Source organism: Triturus cristatus, chromosome 2_2 (genome assembly GCF_964204655.1).
Source record: "Triturus cristatus chromosome 2_2, aTriCri1.1, whole genome shotgun sequence".
Taxonomy (NCBI): Eukaryota; Metazoa; Chordata; class Amphibia; order Caudata; family Salamandridae; genus Triturus; species Triturus cristatus.
In genome coordinates, this window is record NC_140582.1 from 951,323,594 (window position 1) to 951,347,668 (window position 24,075).

The following is a 24,075-nucleotide window of genomic DNA, read 5'->3' on the forward strand; positions in this document are numbered from 1 at the left end:
CACCGCCAGCGCGGTCACAAGGCGAGCCACGCCCACTGCGAGGCCACGCCCACCTAGTCTAGTACTTAAACGCTGACAGCAGCGCAACGATCCCACTTGATTGTATCCTCTGAGGCGGAAGCCGGAGGACTGCTAATTGTTTTAAAATTGTCACTTGATTTGTTGTTTTTAAAAAAGAAACGAAGCTCACCTGCACTGAAGCGCCGGCCTCTCACGCGCTAAGGCAGCCCTCCCAGACCCCCCTGATACAGCGAGACCACCGCTGACACAGGTGAAAACGCCCACACCGCCAGCGCGGTCACAAGGCGAGCCACGCCCACTGCGAGGCCACGCCCACCTAGTCTAGTACTTAAACGCTGACAGCAGCGCAACGATCCCACTTGATTGTATCCTCTGAGGCGGAAGCCGGAGGACTGCTAATTGTTTTAAAATTGTCACTTGATTTGTTGTTTTTAAAAAAGAAACGAAGCTCACCTGCACTGAAGCGCCGGCCTCTCACGCGCTAAGGCAGCCCTCCCAGACCCCCCTGATACAGCGAGACCACCGCTGACACAGGTGAAAACGCCCACACCGCCAGCGCGGTCACAAGGCGAGCCACGCCCACTGCGAGGCCACGCCCACCTAGTCTAGTACTTAAACGCTGACAGCAGCGCAACGATCCCACTTGATTGTATCCTCTGAGGTGGAAGCCGGAGGACTGCTAATTGTTTTAAAATTGTCACTTGATTTGTTGTTTTTAAAAAAGAAACGAAGCTCACCTGCACTGAAGCGCCGGCCTCTCACGCGCTAAGGCAGCCCTCCCAGACCCCCCTGATACAGCGAGACCACCGCTGACACAGGTGAAAACGCCCACACCGCCAGCGCGGTCACAAGGCGAGCCACGCCCACTGCGAGGCCACGCCCACCTAGTCTAGTACTTAAACGCTGACAGCAGCGCAACGATCCCACTTGATTGTATCCTCTGAGGCGGAAGCCGGAGGACTGCTAATTGTTTTAAATTTGTCACTTGATTTGTTGTTTTTAAAAAAGAAACGAAGCTCACCTGCACTGAAGCGCCGGCCTCTCACGCGCTAAGGCAGCCCTCCCAGACCCCCCTGATACAGCGAGACCACCGCTGACACAGGTGAAAACGCCCACACCGCCAGCGCGGTCACAAGGCGAGCCACGCCCACTGCGAGGCAACGCCCTTAACAATCACTTCAAATGTGCAGACCATACCAGCGCAGCGGACGAGCGCAGCGGGAGCGCCGTTTGCGCGCCGAAGGCGCGCCTAAGGCAAGCCCGTCTGCGCCCGTCCGCGCACGGGTCTAGGGCCAGCCCCCATGCCGGAACCCACCGCCACTAGGAGACATTACTCACGTCGAGATCTCCTCAGCCTCAGACCTCCGAAAAATGTCTCCTGTCATGCTATACACGACCCACCAGCTGTAACATCTGCAAACCTGGAAACCTACTCCTTCCCAGGATGGCCGCCCCACTCCACTCCCAAGCCTCAAATTAGCGACACTCAACTGCAGATCGCTTCCCAAGCACGCCCTACTCATAAACCATCTGATTGTCGATCACGATCTGGATATACTCTTCCTAACCGAAACCTGGATCACCAGTCATTCCAACTCCGACATAGTCTCGGCCCTTCCCCCGGGCTTCCTCATCATGTCCCAATCCCGCCCTCTGGGTCGAGGTGGTGGAATAGCTATCATATACCGAGACTACTTCACCTGCCGATCTACTGAGATTCAGAGCCAGGAGTCGGAGAGCTGTCTGTTCACGCTGACGCTCTCACCGACCTACTCCCTGTCAGGCCTTCTGGTCTACCGGCCCCCTGGACACTTCGGCCCCTTCTCCGCCGCTTTCTTAGAAACCGTTTCATCCCTGGCCCACTTAACATCTAACTTCTTGATTACAGGCGACCTTAACATCCATTTCGATGATCCATTAGACACAGGGCCATCTGACTTAATCTGTGAACTTGGCGCCCTTGGCTTCTCCCTGGCTAACTCAGGAGCCACGCATTCGAAAGGACATCTGCTCGACCCTGTATTCTCGAACATCCCTTCCCTCCAGTTCACCAATTCCCTCCCCCTCCCGTGGACGGACCACTTCTTGGTCTCGGCCCATCTCCCAGGGTCCTTTAAGAAACCCCATATCCCCCCAACTTACACCAAGGATAGATCTTGGGCCAGACTTTCGATGGAAAACTGGGCCTTGGCTCTTGACGCTACTACCCCCAGTCTTGCAGCCGACCCTGCCTTGGCAGATATCCAGTTCAGAGACTGGATTTCCTCCTCCCTCGACAGCCTCATCCCCATCAAAAATCGAGAGGTTAAAAATAAGACCAAGGGCCATGCACCTTGGTATAATTCAGATCTCAGAGCGCTCCGTAAAGAGTGCAAAAAGGCCGAGAGAGTATGGAGGAAAGATTGGCTCCATAGTAACAAGGACATATATCACAACGCGGTAAGACGATACAAAACAGCCTTGAAATTAGCTAAATCAACGTTTTACGACAACAGAATAAAAACCGCGACTAACTCATCCAAAGAATCTTATCAGATAGTCAAAGAATTACTAAACATCCCAACAGCACCCCCCCTCACTCCCCCCCCCCAGACAGAAGTAAGGATTTGGCTAACTACTTCGATTCGAAAATCCTGCGGATACTGGACTCTCTTCCTACCATCAGCCCCCCTCTCACCCCGGATATAGCAAACGGCAACAATAGCCCACAGCTGGACACCTTTAGAGCAGTTTCCCTCACCGAGGTGATGTCCACGCTAGAGATAATGAAAAGCGGCTCCCCTCTTGACCCAGCCCCGGTCAGATTCCTAAAAAAGGTGTCTCCCACCATAGCCCCTATCATCATGGACCTTATCAACTCCTCCCTCGCTGGAGGAACGGTGCCCCCCAATTGGAAGAACGCAGTCGTTAAGGCCCTGCTGAAAAAACCCCAACTTAACCCGGATGACATGTCTAATTACAGACCGATCTCACTGCTCCCATGCATCAGTAAGATGGCTGAAAAGCTAGTTAACTCGCAACTGTCCCAATTTCTTGAGACAAACAATATCCTGCGCCAATCCCAAACTGGGTTTCGACCTGGCCATGGCACGGACACCGCCCTCCTCTCTGTCATCGAGGAGGCAAGGTGTATCCTAGACTCAGGGGGATCAGTGGCAGTGATCCTCCTGGACCTTAGCGCCGCCTTTGATACGGTGGATCACCGTGTCCTATTACATCGCCTGGCCAAGGCAGGAATTGTGGGTACGGCGCGAGCGTGGATCGAATCTTTTCTCTCCTATCGATCCTTTCAGGTGTGGGACGGCAACTCCCAGTCAGAACCTCTTCCACTGAAGAATGGAGTTCCCCAGGGGTCGTCGCTCAGCCCTACCCTGTTTAATGTCTATATGGCCCCCCTGGAAGACGTAGTGGCCCCCTACGGTATAAATATAATTAACTACGCTGACGACACCCAACTAGTCGTCTCCCTGTCCCACCTGGATAACCACCCTCACAGCTTGCTGCATTGTCTCCAGGACATCCATACCTGGATGTGTGACTCGGCCTTGAAGCTGAACGGTGCAAAGACCGAGATCATGCTCCTGGGCAACAAATGGACGTCCTTTCCACCAACATCTTGGCCTGACACCTTCGGCGAAATCCCCTCTCCTAAAACTGAGATCAAAACACTAGGAGTATGGTTGGAACCTGACCTAACCATGAAAACGCAGGCGGCCAAGACAGCAGGCACCTGCTTCGGTCTCCTGCGTTCCGTGCGCAAGATCCTGCCTCTTCTTCCGCTCCCATCCAGGAAGTTGTTGGTCCAGGGTCTTGTTTTGGCCCGGCTCGATTACAGCAACGCCATCTATCTTGGGGCCCCTGAGTACACCCTGGCCGAACTCCAACGCACCCAGAATGCGGCGGCCAGGCTTATTATGAACCTCCCCCCTAGAGTTTCAGCAAAGCCTGCCCTTAAAGCCCTACACTGGCTCCCTGTTCGCCAGAGAGTAGAGTTCAAGGCCCTATGCACCACCCACAAGCTCATCAATGGAGCTGGCCCAGCCGCGCTAAAAAATATGGTTACCCCATACAAAGCCTCCAGACCCCTTCGCTCTGACGCCGAACATCTTGCCACGGTTCCCAAATTTAGGAAGGCTCGCACCGGCGGTCGTCGCTTTTTTCGGTCAAAGCCTCCATAGCATGGAACTCACTCCCTCTCAGTCTACGTCTGGAACCCTCCCTCACTACGTTCCGCAGGAAACTTAAAACCCTCTTGTTCCCCAAATAATTCACTCCCTCTCCCCCTCCTCTGGATCTCTTCAAGTTTATAGCGCGGGGATGCCTACGGGTCACCAGGCGCTTTAGAAATCGCAAAATAAATAAATAAATAAATACATTTTTATCATTTTGTTCTTGTTTTAATATTGGCTAATTTTCTAAACGGGTGTGGAGTACTTTTATGGTTTTTTGCTGTATTCCTGTGTATGTTTGCACAAACACTTTGCACATTCCCTCTTAAATTAAGCCTGACTGCTCTGAGCCAAGCTACCAGAGGGTGAGCACAGGTAAACGTAGTGTGTACTACACTTACCCTGACTAGAGTGTGGGTCCCTACTTGGACAGGGTGCAAACCACTGCCAACTAGAGACCCCATTTCCAAATACATTTGCAGAACCTGATTGTATCTTTTTCAAAACCATCTATGGTCGCTATAATATTAGTGAAATGTCAACTATACTTGAAATATGCCTGGTAAAGAAACGAGCATTTGCAATGCAATCGGTCTCGCATTTGTGACAGTTAGAGTTCTTGATGTTGAAAATGACAATGTTTTTTTTTGCGGTGTAGTGATCATATTTGCATTGCACTATTTCCATTTGTATGGCGACGCTGGAGAACCAGAAAATAGAAAACAGGTTATAAGAGAGGAGAGACAAGAGTACGCTGCCTGAAAAAACAAGGGCCTAATTATGACTTTGGTGGTGCAGGAGCAGGCCGCCATACCAGCACCCCACTCCTGCACCGCCAAAGCCATATTTAGACCGCCTGCTGGATTTCAACTGAAATCCAGGTCGGGCGGTCCTGCAGAAGCTGGCCCACAGCAGTGCCTGTTTAAAGGCTCATAGGAGAGCAGTAACAGACACCACAATGAGAATGGCATTGCAGGTTCTGAGGTTCTGTAGCGATCCGAACCCGTGAATTCAGTATCGTAGTACTGACACGATTTTGGTACCAATGAACCGCAAATGATCCATTATATACATAACAGTGTTTTCGCTGCGCAACTAGCATGAATTCACTGGAAAATAGGGCATTCTGTCACTAAAGTCATGGCATCCATTTTAGTTACGGCATCCATTTTGTTTCTTGCCCTCACATAGTCAATGAACGGACGATGACCTCGGCAGAGTCACCTTGTTAAGGACACGTAAGCTTGAGCCCCGAGAAAGGTTGATGCTGCATGACTAGGCAGAATCAAGCTACCTCCCTTGCCTGGGGCCACTCCTGCTATACTGGTTCTCGTGTCCGTTGTCCCGACTGAAAGGCCGAAGACGGTAGCCATGCCCGTTTATGATCCATAAACACCTCTTATCCTACATTTCAATCCTTTGCACCTGGCTCTGCTCCTTACCTTCTGGGCTTTTACAATGGGGAGGTTACGATTTTTATGATGGGGAGGATCGGGCAAAGAATGGAAAACTGTCGAGAGGACCTGATCGAATACCGAAAACCTACGACTAATTATTGTTTGATGTCAAATTTACTGTTTGTTTGGGATACCGGGTTAGGCATGAGAAATATTCGTGTAATGTAGCCCAAAGACATTTTGCGTGTATTTAAAGAGTAACCCACTTAATGCAATTTGAACAGTCTCGTAGATTCTGCCTCTGTGTGGTTCCTATGATTTCTGTGTCCCTGCAGTAAATAAACCTTAGTCTTTGACGCCGCCATCGAGAAGCCCGTGTCTCTGTTTATTTGTGCACCGGGACAGGAGGAACTCAGGGGTCTTCGGGTGTTGTTTCCCTGACACCTCTGGACTCTTAAAAGTCCAGAACCTCAAATTGGCGCCCAACGTGGGGCGACGTCATCCGGTACCGGTCCAAAGCCTGAAAAGTTTGAGAAGTTTCGTGTGAAGATTCCGGAGGGAGGTACCCCGCTTCATCGATCCCTGCATGTCGTAAAAGTGGCCCGACGATCTCTTCCACGAGGGTTCCGGTTCCCAGACGGCTACAGAGGACCGCGGCCTTGACTGTCGCCCTGTCTTGGACCCGAGGTGCAGACCTTAGTACGGCGAGACGTAGACGGGTTCTCCTTGGTGACGTCTTCCACATTTCAGTTAAGTATTAAGTGGGCTACGCTCAGTTTGGTTGTTCCTTGTTGCTCTGGTTTAAATTCGTAGATTATCATTGGTTGCTCTTGTTTAGATAATCTTTGTTTTGGTATTGGTTCATTTTGGTAGGCCTAAGTTCTCTGCGTGTTTTGGTTAGAATTTGTCTTTGTTGCCATGACTACCAGTAGTAACTGTTTCTTGTCCTGGTTACGTTGCAACGGGGATTCCTGGTTGGAGGATTCGTGTTTGGTTCCTCCGATTGGAACTCCTGCATATGAGCTCTATTGTAAACATGGTGTTGGTCCTATTGCGTATAATGAAGTATGGGTCCGTTATACCAGAAGAGATGGTGTCCTTAGTTGGCCGCCGCATGGTAGTTTCGAAACGGAAATACTAGACAATCTAGAAATGAAGTTGTTCAAGAAAAAAGCCCGGCCGGCAATGTTTGATTCTTTTCGCGTATGGCGCAAAGAAGCCAAACAGAGGGAAATTAGGAAAACGAAGAAAGAACAGAAAGAGAAAGGGTTGACTTTAATGGAGTCTGCTAGGCAGCTGCATGCCGACGAGACTGAGAAAGCAATGGAGATGGAGAATAGAAAATATAATTTGGCAATTGATAAATGTTACCCTGTATTGCCATCTTGTCCTACTAAGCCGATGGAGGATCATGAAAAGGATCCTCTGTTGTCTTACCTGTTGAATTCACCCCCACCGTATGCACAGGGTATTACATTACCACAGTTGCTACCTGTTGTACAGCCAGCTGCTGGTCAGCCTGGAATAGTTGCTCCACTTCCTTTGATTCCAGCTCCTATCCTTCCCGTGGTTAATGTTCCTTCGGCACCCCCTCTTCCTGGGGCGCCCGTTCCGCCTTTGCCTGTCGTTTCGCAAACTGCTTTACCTGCTACTCCTACCCTTACTATTTCATCTGCTTCAGCTGTTCTGTTCCCGAACCCTGTGAAGATTCTGACTCCGCTTTCCGTTCGTCGGAAAATAACCGACTCTGTAACTAATATCTTAACTCCTCTCTACAGGTCTGTAATTGGGACCCCCGTTTCTGACTCTATACAGAGACGTAGCCAGTTTCCTGGTCCCCAGGAATGAGACACGTTAGATTCGACAGCTCTTAGGTGGATGTCGAAAGCTGCGAAGTATGATGCACAAAGAGTGTTAGATACCTTTATGCAATGGAATGAACCAACTCAACGTTATGTTTTTGACGTGATGTGTTCTCTTGTACGTGAAGAATGGGAAGATGATGATTTAGACTCCGTCCCCTCTGACCTGACAAATATTCAACAGAAATTTGCCGCAGGAATGGTGATAGGTCCAGAAGTAAGGGGAGCGATAGAACTGATTTTAGCTTATAGGGATGAGTCCCCTCTTCGAGCGACAAGAGACCCTGATGGTTCACCGATTACTACTAGGAAACGACGAGGACAATATCCGATGAGGGAAGTTCCACCGATATGGCGTGATGCAGTTCAAGCTGATGCGGCTCATAATATTGCAGCTGCTCCGGCACATTTCCAGAGAGTGTGGATACACATCCCTTGGAAACGGGCCGAAGTATTAGCCGTAAAACAAGCGTTACCGGACCCACGTAAAAATCCTGCTGGTTATTACAAAGAGTTAACGCAGACAGTTCAAGCGTGTGTCATGAATTTAGCAGACATTGAAATGCTATTTGGTAATGTGGTGCCACAGCCTATATGGGCCAAAATTCGGCAAGAGAACCACCCAGTCGCCTTAGGAGGTGATTGGGCAGCTATGATAGCGGCAGATGCGCAACAAATTGGCGGTGCTAAACCTGAACCTCTGATTGCTGCTTTACCTGGCAGAATAATTACTCTGATGAAAACGCTGATGCCAGCGTTACGAGTCAATTGGGATAAATTATCGGCATGCAAGCAAAAGAAGGACGAAAGCGTCTCTGACTTCTTCACTAGATTTGAAGAGACCTTCGTAGACCACAGTGGGCAAGATATGAGTACTGAGGGAGGCCAGAGATTGTTTGTCGACAAATTCGTGTTTAATTTACTACCTGAGCTTAGTAACAAGTTAAAGGATTCTGAAAGTGCATGGGCAGTGTCGACAACAGCACAGATACTTGCAACTGCTCAGTATTACGAGAACAGAGAGAAAGAAGAGAAGGAAAAGTCAGAAAAGAAAACAAAAGATTTAAAGACTAAAGTTCTTCTGCAACAGGCGTATCCGCCTCGTTCGAATCAGTCAGATTTACGGCAGCGACCCCAGTTTCAGCCACAACCACAATTCCAGTAAGGGACGGCCCAAGGATTTAATTATAGTTTTCCGCGACAACAGTTAGCATGGAATCAGTGTGCTTATTGTAAAAAGGAGGGTCATTATAAGAATGAATGTCCAGTACTGCACCCACAAACTAGTGGTGTCCCAGCTCAGAGAGGTAATGTTGGGTCCATGCAAGCTCCTAGAGGTAGAGGACGTGGTACGATGACACCACAGGCTGATCGCCAATCGAATTATTTCGATCAGCGAAATGCACAATCTGCGCAAACAGGTAGATCTCCACAGTACCACGTTGAAGATTACTATGATCATAATGAGGAGATTCAAAGAAGCGAGCACTAGGACAGCCGCAGGCAAAGAGAGGGAGTAGTATCAGTTCCAGTTGATCAAAGTGGACCTTATGTCGCAGTAGTTACCTCAGGCGTGGTCGAACCGTTTCTGTTGGATACTGGTGCGGCAAAAAGTTCAAGTATGCATGCGAAACTCCCTGGCGCACCTTTGTCTGGCTTAACGAACACTTCGGTAGGATTCTCAGGCGCCCCTGTTCACAATCCTGTTTCTAGTCCTTTGTCAATATCTGTTGGGCCATGCGAACTAGAAGCACCCCTTATCTTAACAACCGGTTGTAATGAGAATCTGCTTGGTTTAGATCTGTTGAAACGCCTGCACGCGACACTGTACTGTTCCCCTTCAGGAGTACAGCTCACATTAGGCAAAAGAGTCATCTCTCCAATGTATATGTCGATGGATAAGCTCCCACCGGAGCTGCGTTCTCTCCCTGATACTCTTTGGGCGACTGGTCCTAACAATGTAGGCCTCTTGGAAATTCCCCCTTATGTGGTAAGTCTGAAAGCTAATGTTAAATTCCCACGAATCCCACAATATCGGATTTCGAATGAAGGGGAACGAGCACTCTTATTGATTGTGAAAGACTTAATACAGAAAGATGTGATTGAGGAAACTAGAGGGAACGTCTGCAATAGTCCTGTTCTGCCGATTTTGAAACGTACTGACCCTTCCAAACCTCCAATTTACAGATTTGTGATTGACCTCAGAGAAGTCAACAAAATAGTGATTCCACAGTTTCCTGTAGTCCCAGATATCACTGCATTACTGACGTTGATTCCTGCCTCAGCTTCATGGTTTACAGTGATCGACTTGAAAAATGCCTTTTTCAGCATTCCCATAGCCGAGGAAAGTAGAGACATTTTTGGTTTCTCCTTAGGAGGTCGCAGCTTCAGGTTCAAACGCGCTCCACAAGGTTATAGTGAGAGCCCTTCAATTTACAGCCAAGCATTGAAGAGTCAATTAGATGCCCTTGTACTACCTCATGGTGTTGCTCTGATCCAATACGTAGACGATCTTTTACTGGCTGCTGATGACAAGGAAACTTGCAAAGCAGCTACAATTTCTTTATTACGTCATTTGTCAGACTTACATCACAAGGTGTCACCTTCTAAACTGCAATATTGTTGCCAAGAAGTGACCTACTTAGGTCATCTTTTGTCAAAGGAGGGAAGAAGGTTGACCCCAGAGAGAATCAAAGCAATTTCACAGATGACTGTACCAAGCACACAAAGAGAAGTGCGTGCGTTTTTGGGTATTACGTCATACTGCAGGCAATGGATCCCAAATTTTTCTCTCATGGCGAAACCATTGGTAGCCCTGACTGGAAAAGGTGTTCCGAGCCCTTTGCCATGGTCTGATGAATGTCAACAGAGCTTCTCGAGCCTACGTGATGCGCTGTGTTCAGCTCCTGTGTTGGGTACTCCTGACTACAGTAAGCCGTTTACTCTATATGTCCATGAAAGAGAAGGTTGTGCATTGAGTGTATTAACGCAACAATTTGGTGACAAACAGCGGCCTTGTGCATATTTCTCATCCACATTAGATCCGGTAGCCAGAGCGTTGCCAAGTTGTTTGAGAGCTACAGCAGCAGCTGCAGTGTCTATTCGACAGTCTGCTGGACTAGTCATGAACAACATGTTAGTAGTCATGGTTCCACATGCTGTGGATACACTCATGAATCGAACGAAAACTCAGCACCTCACCAGTGCTAGACTATCAGGCTATGAGCTGACGCTTTTGGCAAGTCATATTCAGATCAAGCGATGCAACATATTGAATCCAGCAACACTGTTGCCGACTACTCAGGAGTCGAGTGATTCAGAGCCCCATGACTGTTGTTTCAGAACTGAGGAAGAAACAAAAGGTAGGATTGATTTAAAAGACACTCAGTTACTAGATCCAGATGGCACTTTATATGTCGATGGGTCTTGTTTCAAATTACAGAATGGTGATGTGACGGCGGCGTATGCAGTTACGACCTTGAGTACGATTGTTGAGACTGCAAGAGTAAGTCAGAATTCTGCCCAGGCTGCAGAATTAATTGCATTAACAAGAGCGTGTGTTTAAGCTGAGGGAAAGAGAGTGAATGTGTTTACTGATAGCCAGTACGCCTTCGGCGTTGCACACAATTTTGGGCGTCTCTGGAGAGAAAGAGGTTTTCTCACGTCCCATGGGACTAAGATCCAACATGGACAGTTAGTCAGCGATCTATTGGAATCCCTGACTCTACCGAATGAAGTTGCAATTGTGAAGTGCAGTGCACATCGGAAGATTACGGATGATGTTGGCCGTGGAAATGCGTTTGCTGATGAGGTCGCCAAAGAGACGGCCAAGAACATGACGAGCCGAATGTATGTTGCAACGTCTGCAAGATGGATTGTGGAATCAGGAATGTGTGAGAATACGATTGAAAGTGTGAAAACAATCCAGAATGAAGCAACTGAAAATGAGAAGAATGCATAGAAGGAGAAAACGGGTAAAATGGATTCAAGTGGATGTTGGGTCGAATTGTCTGAGCAGCAGCGTTGGATGTTACCTGATGCGTATGTACTTGCAGTAGTCACGATGGCGCATGGACCGGCGCACATCAGTTCGAAAGGGATCTGTAAAATGTTAGCTCCAGTATGGAAGAACGATGGAATTACTAAGTGTGCAGAAAGAGTGGTGAAAAATTGTATGGTATGCCTGATGCATAATCCTGGCAAGGGAACCCCAACCCCAACTGGCCATTTTGCTCCCCCTTCTTGTCCCTTTGAAGTGATTAAGTTGGATTATATCCACATGGATAGATGTAACAATCTCAAATACGTCCTAGTGGTAGTCTGTGCCTTTTCAAGATGGATTGAGGCATATCCATTAAAGGATAACACTGCTATATCCACTGCCAAAATCCTCCTCAAAGAATACTTCCCCAGGTATGGTATGCCACGGATTGTTTGGTCGGACAATGGAAGTGAGTTTGTAGGGAAAGTTATGAAGAGTGTGTCTGCGGGTCTGGGTATTTCCCAAAAATACCACAGTGCGAATCACCCACAATCAGCGGGTTTGGTTGAAGGGTACAATGGCACCCTGAAGCTGAAACTTGCGAAAATTCAAGCTTCCACTGGTCTCTCTTGGCCAGACGCACTGCCTTTAGCTTTACTGTCCACCAGAGCGACTGTACACTCTCGAGTAGGGCTTAGCCCATATGAGATTGTGTTCGGCCGCCCTGCTAATGTTTGGGGAGTCCCTAGGCCAAAGGAATTCAAACAGATTGAATACCCAATGTTGATTGATTACCTTCATGATCTGACTGCTAAATTGAGCCTTATTCATCAACAGGTATTCGAATCCTTGCCTAAACTGCCGGAGAGTCCAGGCCACACGTTGAAACCAGGCGACCAAGTGGTAGTTCGGAACTTTGAACGTACCCGGAACCTCCAGCCAAGATTCGTTGGTCCGTTCCAGGTCCTCCTCACAACAAGAACTGCAGTCCGCCTAGCTGGAAGGAAAAACTGGGTGCACGCCAGCCATACGAAGCGTGTCCCTCTTCCACTCCCCTATGATAACTGGGTTAGACAGGGAATTGGTATATCTGAGGCAGAACCTGTTCCTAGGCACATCCCTTTCAGTGATGCAGAGTACATAACGGACCACCCACGAACGGGAACACAGAACTTTGACACTCCAGCAGGAACCGCTCCTTTGAATCCCGAACCGAGTACTGTACAAAGTGAACATTTGTCGCCTGTGGAGTCGAACATTTCCGCACCTGTAGACCAGCTATTTCAAGACCAGACAAGACCCGGAAAGTGCAGATATAATCTACGTTCTCATGTTATGAACTAATGACATTACATAATTACTATTCTGTTTAAAAACTGTTTTGATCTTACTGCATTTCATTCAGTCAGGAAGTTTGCTCAAAATTTTTATCTTTTTGTTGTTTTTTATTATTTCTCTCACCTTGCCATCTGGGTTACCGTAGGGTCGTAACGTGTGCCTTGTTTTAATTTGCAGGGAATCAGACACTAGGTCGGTTTCTTCTGTTTGTCTTGGGAACTCCCAGGATAAACAGAGGCAAGTTTTTAACAGGTACAAACCATCCGTTGCGAACGGTTGTAGAAGATGGAGCTTCCTGAATTACGACGGGTTAATGTCATAAATGTGCACAAGACAAAGCTATATGACATATTGTATAGCAAATGTTTTCTAATGCAATGTACTCTGACACTTCTAATTGTTTTAATAACTTTGGCAGGCGGAATTATTTTTGGTATTCAGTTGATCTTTACACCTGTTGCATCTACAGTATCTCCCCATGCTCCTGTTTCTCCGACTGTTGTTTCTCTTCATTCTTTCCATCCTTTTCCTGCCCACGAACAAGCCCGACGTTCTGAGTTTATAAATAACACTTTCATTCAACTCTTGCACCAACATCAACTAGTGGTTAATACAACAAACTGCTGGGTGTGTGGTTTGATACCACATACCATGGACAAGGGCATCCCCTATTTGGTTCTGCCTTTTAGTTATAATGGATCATTCTGGGCATTTCAGACCATGTTCGCTTATGCCCTAGAGACCTATCCTCCACGACCTCCGCGTTCCACCCGGTATAACTCTGCTAACAGAGCCTTGGTAAAAGGAATCACCGACATGGTAAGAGATGTCAATAATACTCCGTTCATTACCAAGGATGAATTGCGAGTTTACATGGGTTGGAATGTTACGGAATATGGCATTACTCTGGGTGAGAACAAACGTAAGAGCTCAACTCCGATCTGGGTCGTACCCCACCAAGGTCAAGTCTGTTTGCAAGGTAATGGGAGGAATCCGAAAGCTCGACTAGGGAAGAGTGACTGTATCGAAACATATGTTTTTCCGTCACAGTCTTCCCCGGCATTCTTAGCTGCTAAGGGTACCTATTTTGTTTGTCAAGACAGAGCATACACATGGCTGCCTGCTGACTTCTCAGGCTCATGTTACATCGCTCAACTGTTACCTCCGACATACACTGCTGCACCGGACTATCACAAAACTAGAGATGTGAGAGGTGTTTTCAGTAAAGAAGATACTGCTGGCCAAGAAGCAGGAGACTTTTTCAAGGGTTTCCTCCCATTCTGGGGGCCTATGGCCAACAGTAGAAACTTACATCAACTAACACGGGTAGTTGAATCCACTATCACTGAAACGGCGGGTGCTCTTAGTAACCTGACAGCTGAGCTTCAAGCGGATCGCCTCATGATGTTACAGAACCGTATGGTCCTTGACGTGTTACTTGCAGATCGAGGTGGAGTATGTAAGATGATCCAATCAAGTTGCTGCATTTTTATTCCAGATAATGCGCCAACGGTGTACAAGGCCATCTCTAAGTTACATAAGATTTCTGACTCTATTCATGTAGAGGAAGGTGACTGGTCATTAATGGGATGGTTCTGGAGCCTGTTGTCTGCGTGGGGATGGAAGGTTCTGATAGTCACTGGTGTTGCGTTAGTATTTTTATTTTCGTGCTGTCTCATTGTTCAGTGTGGTCCTGCCTTATGTAATCTCTGCATTTCTACATGCGTAAGAAGACCACCTGTTTTTAGAGATACGCCACGGGATAGAGTAATGCTCCAACAACATATCAGTGACCTGATGAACATAGAGATGGACTCTGACATAGAGTGAGTTATTGCCTATGTAAGGGCAAAAGGACGGTCTGAGGTTCTGTAGCGATCCGAACCCGTGAATTCGGTATCGTAGTACTGACACGATTTTGGTACCAATGAACCGCAAATGATCCATTATATACATGACAGTGTTTTCGCTGCGCAACTAGCATGAATTCACTGGAAAATAGGGCATTCTGTCACTAAAGTCATGGCATCCATTTTAGTTACGGCATCCATTTTGTTTCTTGCCCTCACATAGTCAATGAACGGACGATGACCTCGGCAGAGTCACCTTGTTAAGGACACGTAAGCTTGAGCCCCGAGAAAGGTTGACGCTGCATGACTAGGCAGAATCAAGCTACCTCCCTTGCCTGGGGCCACTCCTGCTATACTGGTTCTCGTGTCCGTTGTCCCGACTGAAAGGCCGAAGACGGTAGCCATGCCCGTTTATGATCCATAAACACCTCTTATCCTACATTTCAATCCTTTGCACCTGGCTCTGCTCCTTACCTTCTGGGCTTTTACAATGGGGAGGTTACGATTTTTATGATGGGGAGGATCGGGCAAAGAATGGAAAACTGTCGAGAGGACCTGATCGAATACCGAAAACCTACGACTAATTATTGTTTGATGTCAAATTTACTGTTTGTTTGGGATACCGGGTTAGGCATGAGAAATATTCGTGTAATGTAGCCCAAAGACATTTTGCGTGTATTTAAAGAGTAACCCACTTAATGCAATTTGAACAGTCTCGTAGATTCTGCCTCTGTGTGGTTCCTAGGATTTCTGTGTCCCTGCAGTAAATAAACCTTAGTCTTTGACGCCGCCATCGAGAAGCCCGTGTCTCTGTTTATTTGTGCACCGGGACAGGAGGAACTCAGGGGTCTTCGGGTGTTGTGTCCCTGACACCTCTGGACTCTTAAAAGTCCAGAACCTCAGTTCCTGCAGGGCATGGACTGTTGGCCCCCCTTTGTTTCCTCTCAGCCACACTTTAGATGGCAGGATCACAACTATGAAATCCGTGGCAGAGAGGAAACTCGGAATATGCTTGTCGGGGCAGCAGCGGCCTGCTAAGCATATTGCGGCCTCAAGGACGCTTTAACACTGTCAGGAATCTCTAATCCCTGGCGGTTGCAAGGGTGTCAATGCAGTCCGACCACCCAAGTCATAATGAGGCAGTCGGACCATCAATGCGGCGATGCCTGCACCGCCACCTTGGGTACAGCGGTTCGATGGGCCACCGTAGTCATAATACGGCACTAAGTATTAACTAGAGTTATTGGCTTGGCCAATGTGTTTCAGCTATGTTGTAGAGCAGTGTGGCTGCTGCCAATGTTTTCAGCCTGTTTTGAAATGAGAGACAAAGAGTAAGAAATTGTGTGTGTGTTTTTTTATAGTGAGATAAAGTAAGCAAGAGCGAGATTAGTGAAAAATGAAAGAGGGGAAATAGATAACATGTGTTATATTGTCTGTGTCTTACCATTGGTGGAGGTGCCATCTCAGGAGCAGACCTTTGGGTATTTAGTTTCATTGCTAAGGGCAGCTGTGAAGACCGAAGGGGACAGTCTGACTTCAGTACAGGGAGAGGGTTGTGCAGGGGCTTGTACATGGGCGTGCATTGGAATTGCTGGCACCCCATTCTCTGGTGCTTGTGCCTGGACTTTTAAAAGAATGGGTCTGATATAAATAAAATAAAAAAATAGAGATTTTGAGAAGTCAGATGGAGGTTTGTGTCCCTTGCCCACCACATCTTAAAATAAAGTTTTCAATATATCGACAAAAAGCAGGGGTTGTGATGTGTAGCAAGGAAGATGAGAGAGATGTACTCCTCCAAACTGGCACAGTTGCTAAAGTGGGCTAATTTTGCCCGAGCAGACGAAGTGCGGTGCACTAAACCATCAAGAGAAATGTGCATTCTATTAAATCCTTAACGAAGACAAATTCCACCCTAAGCGACATTTAAATCGAAGGTACTGTACTTTCAACACCAAATGTAATGTTGTGGTTAAATGCCAACAACTTTTTTATCATTGTTACTTTAACAGTATGGAGCTTTGACTGTTTTACCAATATGCATGATGGAGACAACAGTAGATAAACAAAGTGAATGGAATTTTCTGGTATACGATGGCACATCCTCGAAGAAAAGCAATGAGACAGGTGGCACACATTCACTGAGAGATCACCTTACCATTGCACACCACACCCTCCAGTGCTGAAGACACTGACAAATTCTAATAACAGTGCTCAAATGTTTGGGAGCTCTTTGTGCCTTGCAGTAGCCAGTTCAATAATATAGTTAAACTAGAAGCCTGCTTGTACCCCGCATGTGTAATGGATGTATAACTGTTACAAAGTCAAAAAACAGGTAAGATTTAAGACTTTATTTGTTACACCACCAACACAGTCCAGACAATCCCAGTCCTTAAGAGTACACCTCACAAACCCCGGGAGGCAGCAATAGAATGTTGAGAATTGTGGGAGGAAGGTACCAAGGAGGCATGCACAGGAGGAGGGAAACCAGAAGGAAACCAGAAGGAATATACCATTAGGTTACAACACATCTCTCTGGGCAGGAGGAAAAACAACAACAAAGGGAAGGAATAAAGGAAGGAAAAGAGGGCGAGGGTAGGGTTTAAAACATCACAATATATAACGTTTAGCCCTAGATAGAGTTTTTGTGCCAAGAGGGCAGCTGGAAAATGTAACCAATATTATAGCCTTTGTGCCATGAAGGACGGCTGATGATTCTCGACGATCTACAAACAGGGTCAACGTTAGTAGGCGAGGCTATGACCACTCCTCCCCCCATTTGAGGATATTTGCATTTGACCACTCTGTCCATTCCCCACGTTTGTCCATTTCCAAGGTGGACAACATTTCTTCCTACACTTGTAATTTTGATGGGTTCGGAAAACCTGGAGTGATTTCTCCTTCTAGCCAGTGGTAAATCTATGCAAACCCATTCTCCTGGTTTGAATGATGGTGTCTTGACACTCTTGCTATAGTCATACTTCATTTTGTATTTCTCTTGTTGGTTTACAATTTTTCTTGCAATGTCCGACCTGTCTATCTTGCAGTCATACGTCTTATGCAGCCACCCTGCTGTGAGATTGGTTTTAGGTTTCCTTCCTTTTAGAGGTACAAAAGGTGAAACTCATGTGACAGTGTTGGGTGCTGTTCTGTACGACCATATCATTTCTTGCAAGGCTTGCTTCGCAGCTATACCTGTGGCTTCTGCTCTTTGTATACATTCTTTGATGACCCTATTCATACGTTCTACTAACCCATTAGCTCTGGGACAACGCTGTTTTCAGATGGTTAATACGTAGGTCAGCCAGAAAATTCTTCATTAAGTCTGAGGTAAATTGGACCCCATTGTCCGTTACAATTGAATCCGGTATACCTTCCTCATAGAAAGTGTCTTTCAAAAATTGAATAGGGTTTTTGGTATCAATAATGCTTACCCATTTGGTTATCACCCACCTCGAGTGATAGTCTGTGAGGACAAGGATGAAACGTTCACTTGCTTGTCTGAGATTTAAAGGTCCAATAATGTCTAGTGCCAGTTTGGACCATGGACGGTTGGGAACTTTAACTGGCGACAACGGAGGTTTTCTTACTGACAGAGTTTTGTCACTTTTGGCACAGTCTACACAGTTCTTGACTACATTTTCCACCATTCTGTTCATACTTGGCCACCAGTATTCTTCCCGTACTTTGTTTTTAGTCAAACTCCGACCAAGATGTCGTATGTGCGCTAGTATAATGATTTTGTCTCTCATTTCTTCAGGAGGTACAATTTTCTCCCCACGATAGATAGTTTCATTAATTATGCTTAGTTCATGCCTCACTTCCCAAAATTTACTAACAGGGTCAGATAACATGTTCTTTTGGTCAGGCCACCCTTTTTTGATAAGTTCTTTTAGGGCTACTGCTGTACTGTCAAGTTTTTCTTGGTTTTCCCATTCTTCTTTTTCCAACCCAGTTACTTCTAGCACCACTACATCACTTCCTTCCTCTTTCGTGTTACAATCTACATTTATTGGGGCACGAGACAGAAAATCAGCTATCACGTTGTCTCTTCCCAGTACATATTCCACTTTAAAATTGAATCCTTCCAGTCCTATCATCCATTTAGCTATCCTGGATGTCAATCTGGTGGAACCTTTGGTAGTGAATACATAAGTTAGAGGTTTGTGGTCTGTCTTGATAGTAAATGGTATCCCCCACAGAACATTTTTAAAATGGTTAGCAGCCCAAAAACAAGCCAACGCCTCTCTCTCAATTACTGAGTAGTGTTGTTCGGCACCTTTTAATGATCTGGAGGCAAATGCAATCACTTGTTCCGTGTTCCCTATCTTTTGTGTAAGACTGGCTCCTAACCCTTTGTTGCTGGCATCTGTGGAGAGATGGGTAGTTTTTGTGGGATCAAACCTACCTAGGAAAGGAGCTTTGGTGATGGAAGTTTTGATATCCGAAAATGCCGTTTGGCAGTCTTCCTTCCATTAAAATGGTTGTCTGGCTTTAAGAAGGTTATGCAACAGCTCCAACCTACACGCATAATTCTGAATACATTTTGAGTAATATTCGGATAGTCCTAAGAAGGATTTCAATTCCTCCACATTGGTGGGATCAGCTCCTTCAAATATAACTTCAACCAGATTCATTTTGGGTTTGATTCCTTCACTGGAAATAGTATGCCCTAAGTATTTTACTGATTTTACTCTTATTTGGCATTTATCTCTTTTTAATGTAAGACCCGCTTGGCTCAGCTTTTGTAGGTTAATCCTCAACCTGTCATTGTGTTCAAGATCATCTCTGCCAAAAATTAGGATGTCATCTTGAAAACACAGTGTTCCGGCAATGTCTTTGAGCACATGTTGCATAATTCTTTGAAATGCAGCCACAGCGGATGCTAGTCCGAAAGGCATTCGGAGATATTGAAATGCTTCTAAGGGTATAATGAATGAGGTAAGGTGTCGGCAATCAGGATGTAATTCCACTTGGTGATATGTGGACGATAAATCGAGGACACTGAAATGACTGGCATCTTTAATGAGAGTAAGGATTTCATGTATTCTGGGTAGCGGGAGCCTATCTACCCAAATACTTGTATTTAGGTCCCTCAGATCAATGCAAAGTCTGACTTCTTTGCTGGCAGCTTTGGACATAATAACAATGGGAGATAACCATTGAGAACTCTCTATGGGCTCTATGACTCCTAACTCTAGTAGTCTATTTATCTCTTCCTGTAAAGGTTCATGTATTAAGTGAGGAATCGGCCTCACCTTATGGGTAGTGGCCTTGGCTTTGTCTTTAAGTTTTATGCAATGCTGATAATCTTTAAGTAGACCTAATTTATTGGTAAATACTTCCGGGAATTCTTCGCAGATAGCTTGGTCACAAACTGATCTATTTACTAAAGGAACTTGATCACAGCGGTTAAGATCGAGTTTCATACCTAGGTCTTTTTGATGTTTCCACCCAATTAAATTGGATCCTTTCTCAGATATATAAAGTTTGCCTACTGTGCTTCTACCTTTATACTCAATTCTCATAGTGGTCATCCCTAGCAAGGAAATAGGGTCTCCTCCATATCCTCTGGGTTTGATGTCCGCTTCTTCGAGAGTGCCTAATTTGTTATGAAACAACCCTTCAAACACTTTACTGTCTAACAAGGTGTATGGGGAGAATGAATCGACGAAGACTCTGACCAACTTATTGTCCACTGTGATAGTGCATTCCGGAAAGTAAAGTGACCATACTATCCTTATCTTCTACTTGGAACACCAGTTTGGTGTCCGCAGGTATGGGTTCTGCTTCTATCAGAGAAACTTTCTTTGAATTTTCATGACATGCTCTGGCTATGTGTCCTTTCTTTCCACACTTGTGGCATATCGCATTCCTTGCTGGACAAGAAGGACTATTGGCTAAATGTGCTGGGTTTCCACACCTATAACACTTAATTTTTGAATTCGTGCTTATAAGGTTTTTCTGTTTGAGGTCTTTTTTCCTTTGACGATTCTTGTTTACTGATCGCATTTACTTCATGACATTTGGACTCAGCTGTGTGTTCAATGCTTAAAGCTATTTCTACTGCTTGTTTCAGATCAGGGTTTCCTGTTAATAGCTTCTCTTGAATTTTATGGTTGTTTGTGCATCTGACCAATTGGTCTCTAATAAGAGATTCTGTTAGCCCTTCAAACTCACAAGTGTTGGATAGCCCTTTTAAGGCTGCAATATGATTTTACCTTCTCACTTTTACCTTGAGCTCTTGAGAAAAATGTGTGCCTTTCCAATACTACATTTATCGCTTTCCCAAAATGTTTCTCCAGTTTGTTCATTGTGGCCAAGTAAACGTAGAAATCTCCTTCGCTTCCTCCTTCATCCTCTGTGTCAGGGCCTTCCAAGTTATTATAAATCTTCCTGCCTTCTACTCCTAGATTATGCAGTAAAATGTGCTGCTTTCTGAAGTTCGAAAAATGTTCTCCTCCTATCGCTATCAAGTATGATTCAAATATTACTCTCCAATCCTTCCACGATATTGTAGGATCACCTTCTTCATTTAGAAAGGGAGGAGGTAATGCCATGTTTAACGCAGCCATGGTGTACTATATAATGTAGGCTCCTCTTAACAATTTAGGCACTCAGAACTTTAAGAGTGGCTGTGTTGTCACCTTTGTCCACCTTGTATGCACTCAGAACTTCAAGAATGGCCGTGTAGTCACCTTTGTCCACCTTGAAATCTTTTATAGCAAATAAGCAGAATAACGTTTGAAACTGTATTTATTAGCATGTATGACAGGCATTGTGTTGAGCTGTGCCCATAAGCACACAATTATGTATATCAGCTGTGCCCATCAGCGTGCAACCAACCAACAGCTGGTGTAGACAGGCAGAAAAACAAGCTGTGCCCATCAGCGTGTTAAAAAACTGCAACACCTCTTCTCTGAGGAAATAGCTTCAGACAATATGTGGCAAAGATGGCCAGATTGGCAGAGTCACAACTATGCCGTAACTAAATCAACACCAGAATTTGTTGATAGGCAGTAGTGGATAAGCTGTGCCTATCAGCGTGCGCACCATTTATGTATACCAGCTGTGCCAATCAGTGTGCAACCAACAAATAGCTGGTGTAGACAGGCAGAAAGCAAGCTGTGCCCATCAGCGTGTTAAAATACTGCAATATCTCTTATTCTGAGGAAATAGCTTCAGACAAAATGTGGCAAAGATTGCAAGATTGGAAGTGTCCAACTGTGCAGTAACTAAATCAACACAGAATTTGTTGACAGGCAGTAGTGGATAAGCTGTGCCTATCAGCGTGCACCACAAAGAAACACAGCTCCAGAGAAACACTCCTTCATGGAAAGTGAGAATGAGAAAAAAACCCAGCTATTTCTGCCGACTTGAGGAAAATGCTGACTGGGATAGAAAGCCACACGGGGCGCTTGTCTAAACTGAGGAGAGCTCAGGAAGGCAGTAGGAATGCCGATCCAATCCACCTCACTTCACAAGTACTCTCGGGCCGGATTTCAGGTCTGTGTTCGTTCGCACAACTCCTCACTACAAACACAGCTGAAGGAGAGCCCCGCTTCCAGAATCACCGCCGGCAGACTCGCGGTGTTCGCACATGGAAATACTCCCAAAGGATGGCCCACTTCAAAGGAGATCGCTTAATGATCGCACACCGGTGAGCAATACTTTGCATAATCCAATCACCCCAGGGCGCTGCACAGTCGAGCACTCACTTCAAAGGCGTGGATAGTTCTCCGACTTGCTAGGAAGATTAACACTGTGAGTTCAGTTGAGACGGTTCACAGCAACGGCTAGACCACCTCGATGAGCTCCACACAGCAGCGCTACCTTCAAGACTCCTCTCCACTTTGCAGTACCCTTTTTGACAGGAGCCAAGATGCCAACTGGACTGGACTGAATATTGCTGAAACAGCTGGGGATGGTGGTGTGGCTGCCCCCACGCAGCGCTCGTCGCCAGTGTTACAAAGTCAAAAAACAGGTAAGATTAAAGACTTTATTTGGTAAACCACCAACACAGTCCACACAATCCCAGTCCTTAAGAGTACTCATTCCTCACAAACCCCGGGAGGCAGCAATAGAATGTTGAGACAGTGGGAGGAAGGTACCAAGGAGGCATGCACAGGAGGTAGGAAACCAGAAGGAATATACCATTAGGTTACAACGATAACACAAACATAACCATAAGGCAGCGGAGGTCTGTTTGTGGCCAAGGACAAGTAGTAGGAGATAAAGCTGAGTTGGGGGCAGTTGATTAATGCCTTTGAATGCTCAGTTAGTAGGCAATGAGCAGCTTCAGCATAGGGAGCGTCAACCACCTACAGCCACCAGACGATACGACCTGCCTGGACTGTATGCCATTATGTCCTAAGACACTGCCCCATGAAAATCCTGAAAACAGCATGAGCAGATATCAGTCACTCTACAGAAGCAGGTCTCCTCCCAACCGCTGCACATTGAGCACGCATTATAAATCCGGCTTCAAAGAGGACAGGCCCACTATAAAATCAGCAGCCCCGCTTCAATGCATCATGGACACAGCCTGCCTTTCTTCTATTTCAGGTACAGAAACGCAGCAAAGCCGAGGGTTTACCGATTACGGGGCAGACTAGGAGTCCGGATGTAGGCTGATGGAGCAAGGTTTCGTATAAAAAGAAACTTGCTCATATGCAATCCTCTCAAATAATCTGTAATACTGTAACCAACGTGTTTGTGAGTACTAACGTTGCACCACATTTTACATATTGTATCTAGCGGAAGCTTTTCTATGTACTTTACTAACCAGTAACCGAGTGGCTGTCGAAAATGCGGGAACTGTTCTGCGCAAGCGTCTACTGCATCTATGTAGTAATGACGTCTCTGTTGCTTGGTGGGAAATCTTTGCAGGTGCACAATAGCTTTTAACATGACTGCTCGAAACACCCGCATTAACACACATGTTGTGTTGAAACTAACGCATGCGAGTTTTACTAAGCTATTTATGCAAAAGAGATATTAAGTAAATGGGGTAAGAGTAGAAGTAAGTGGTATACAGTGAATTCATTTAATTTTGTATTCTACCATGTTTTTCTCTGACTTTATTAATAGCTCGTATTTGGGCCTTGGAGGGTGACTGATGTCCCTATTCCTCTGCGACAACTACGCATGCGTATTGCATCCTTTTCCTGAGACCAATGATGTAATTGAACTTCTGCCAAGAACATGTGCCCAGCAAGGACATGGGAAGCTAAACTCTTGAACTTGCAAAAGGAAGAAGCCGAAACATTGTACTACAGATTTATCGATCCACATATGAAATGCTTGTGGAAATAAAGCTTGTGGGTATTAGAATTAAGGGGCGGGGAATTAGACAATAGAACTAAAGTATGGTGTGAGGTCCTCACCCCATTGCCTGGCCCAATCAAATTGAGGGGTGTACATAGAATTGAAATATTTGGGGGTGGATCATACATTCGA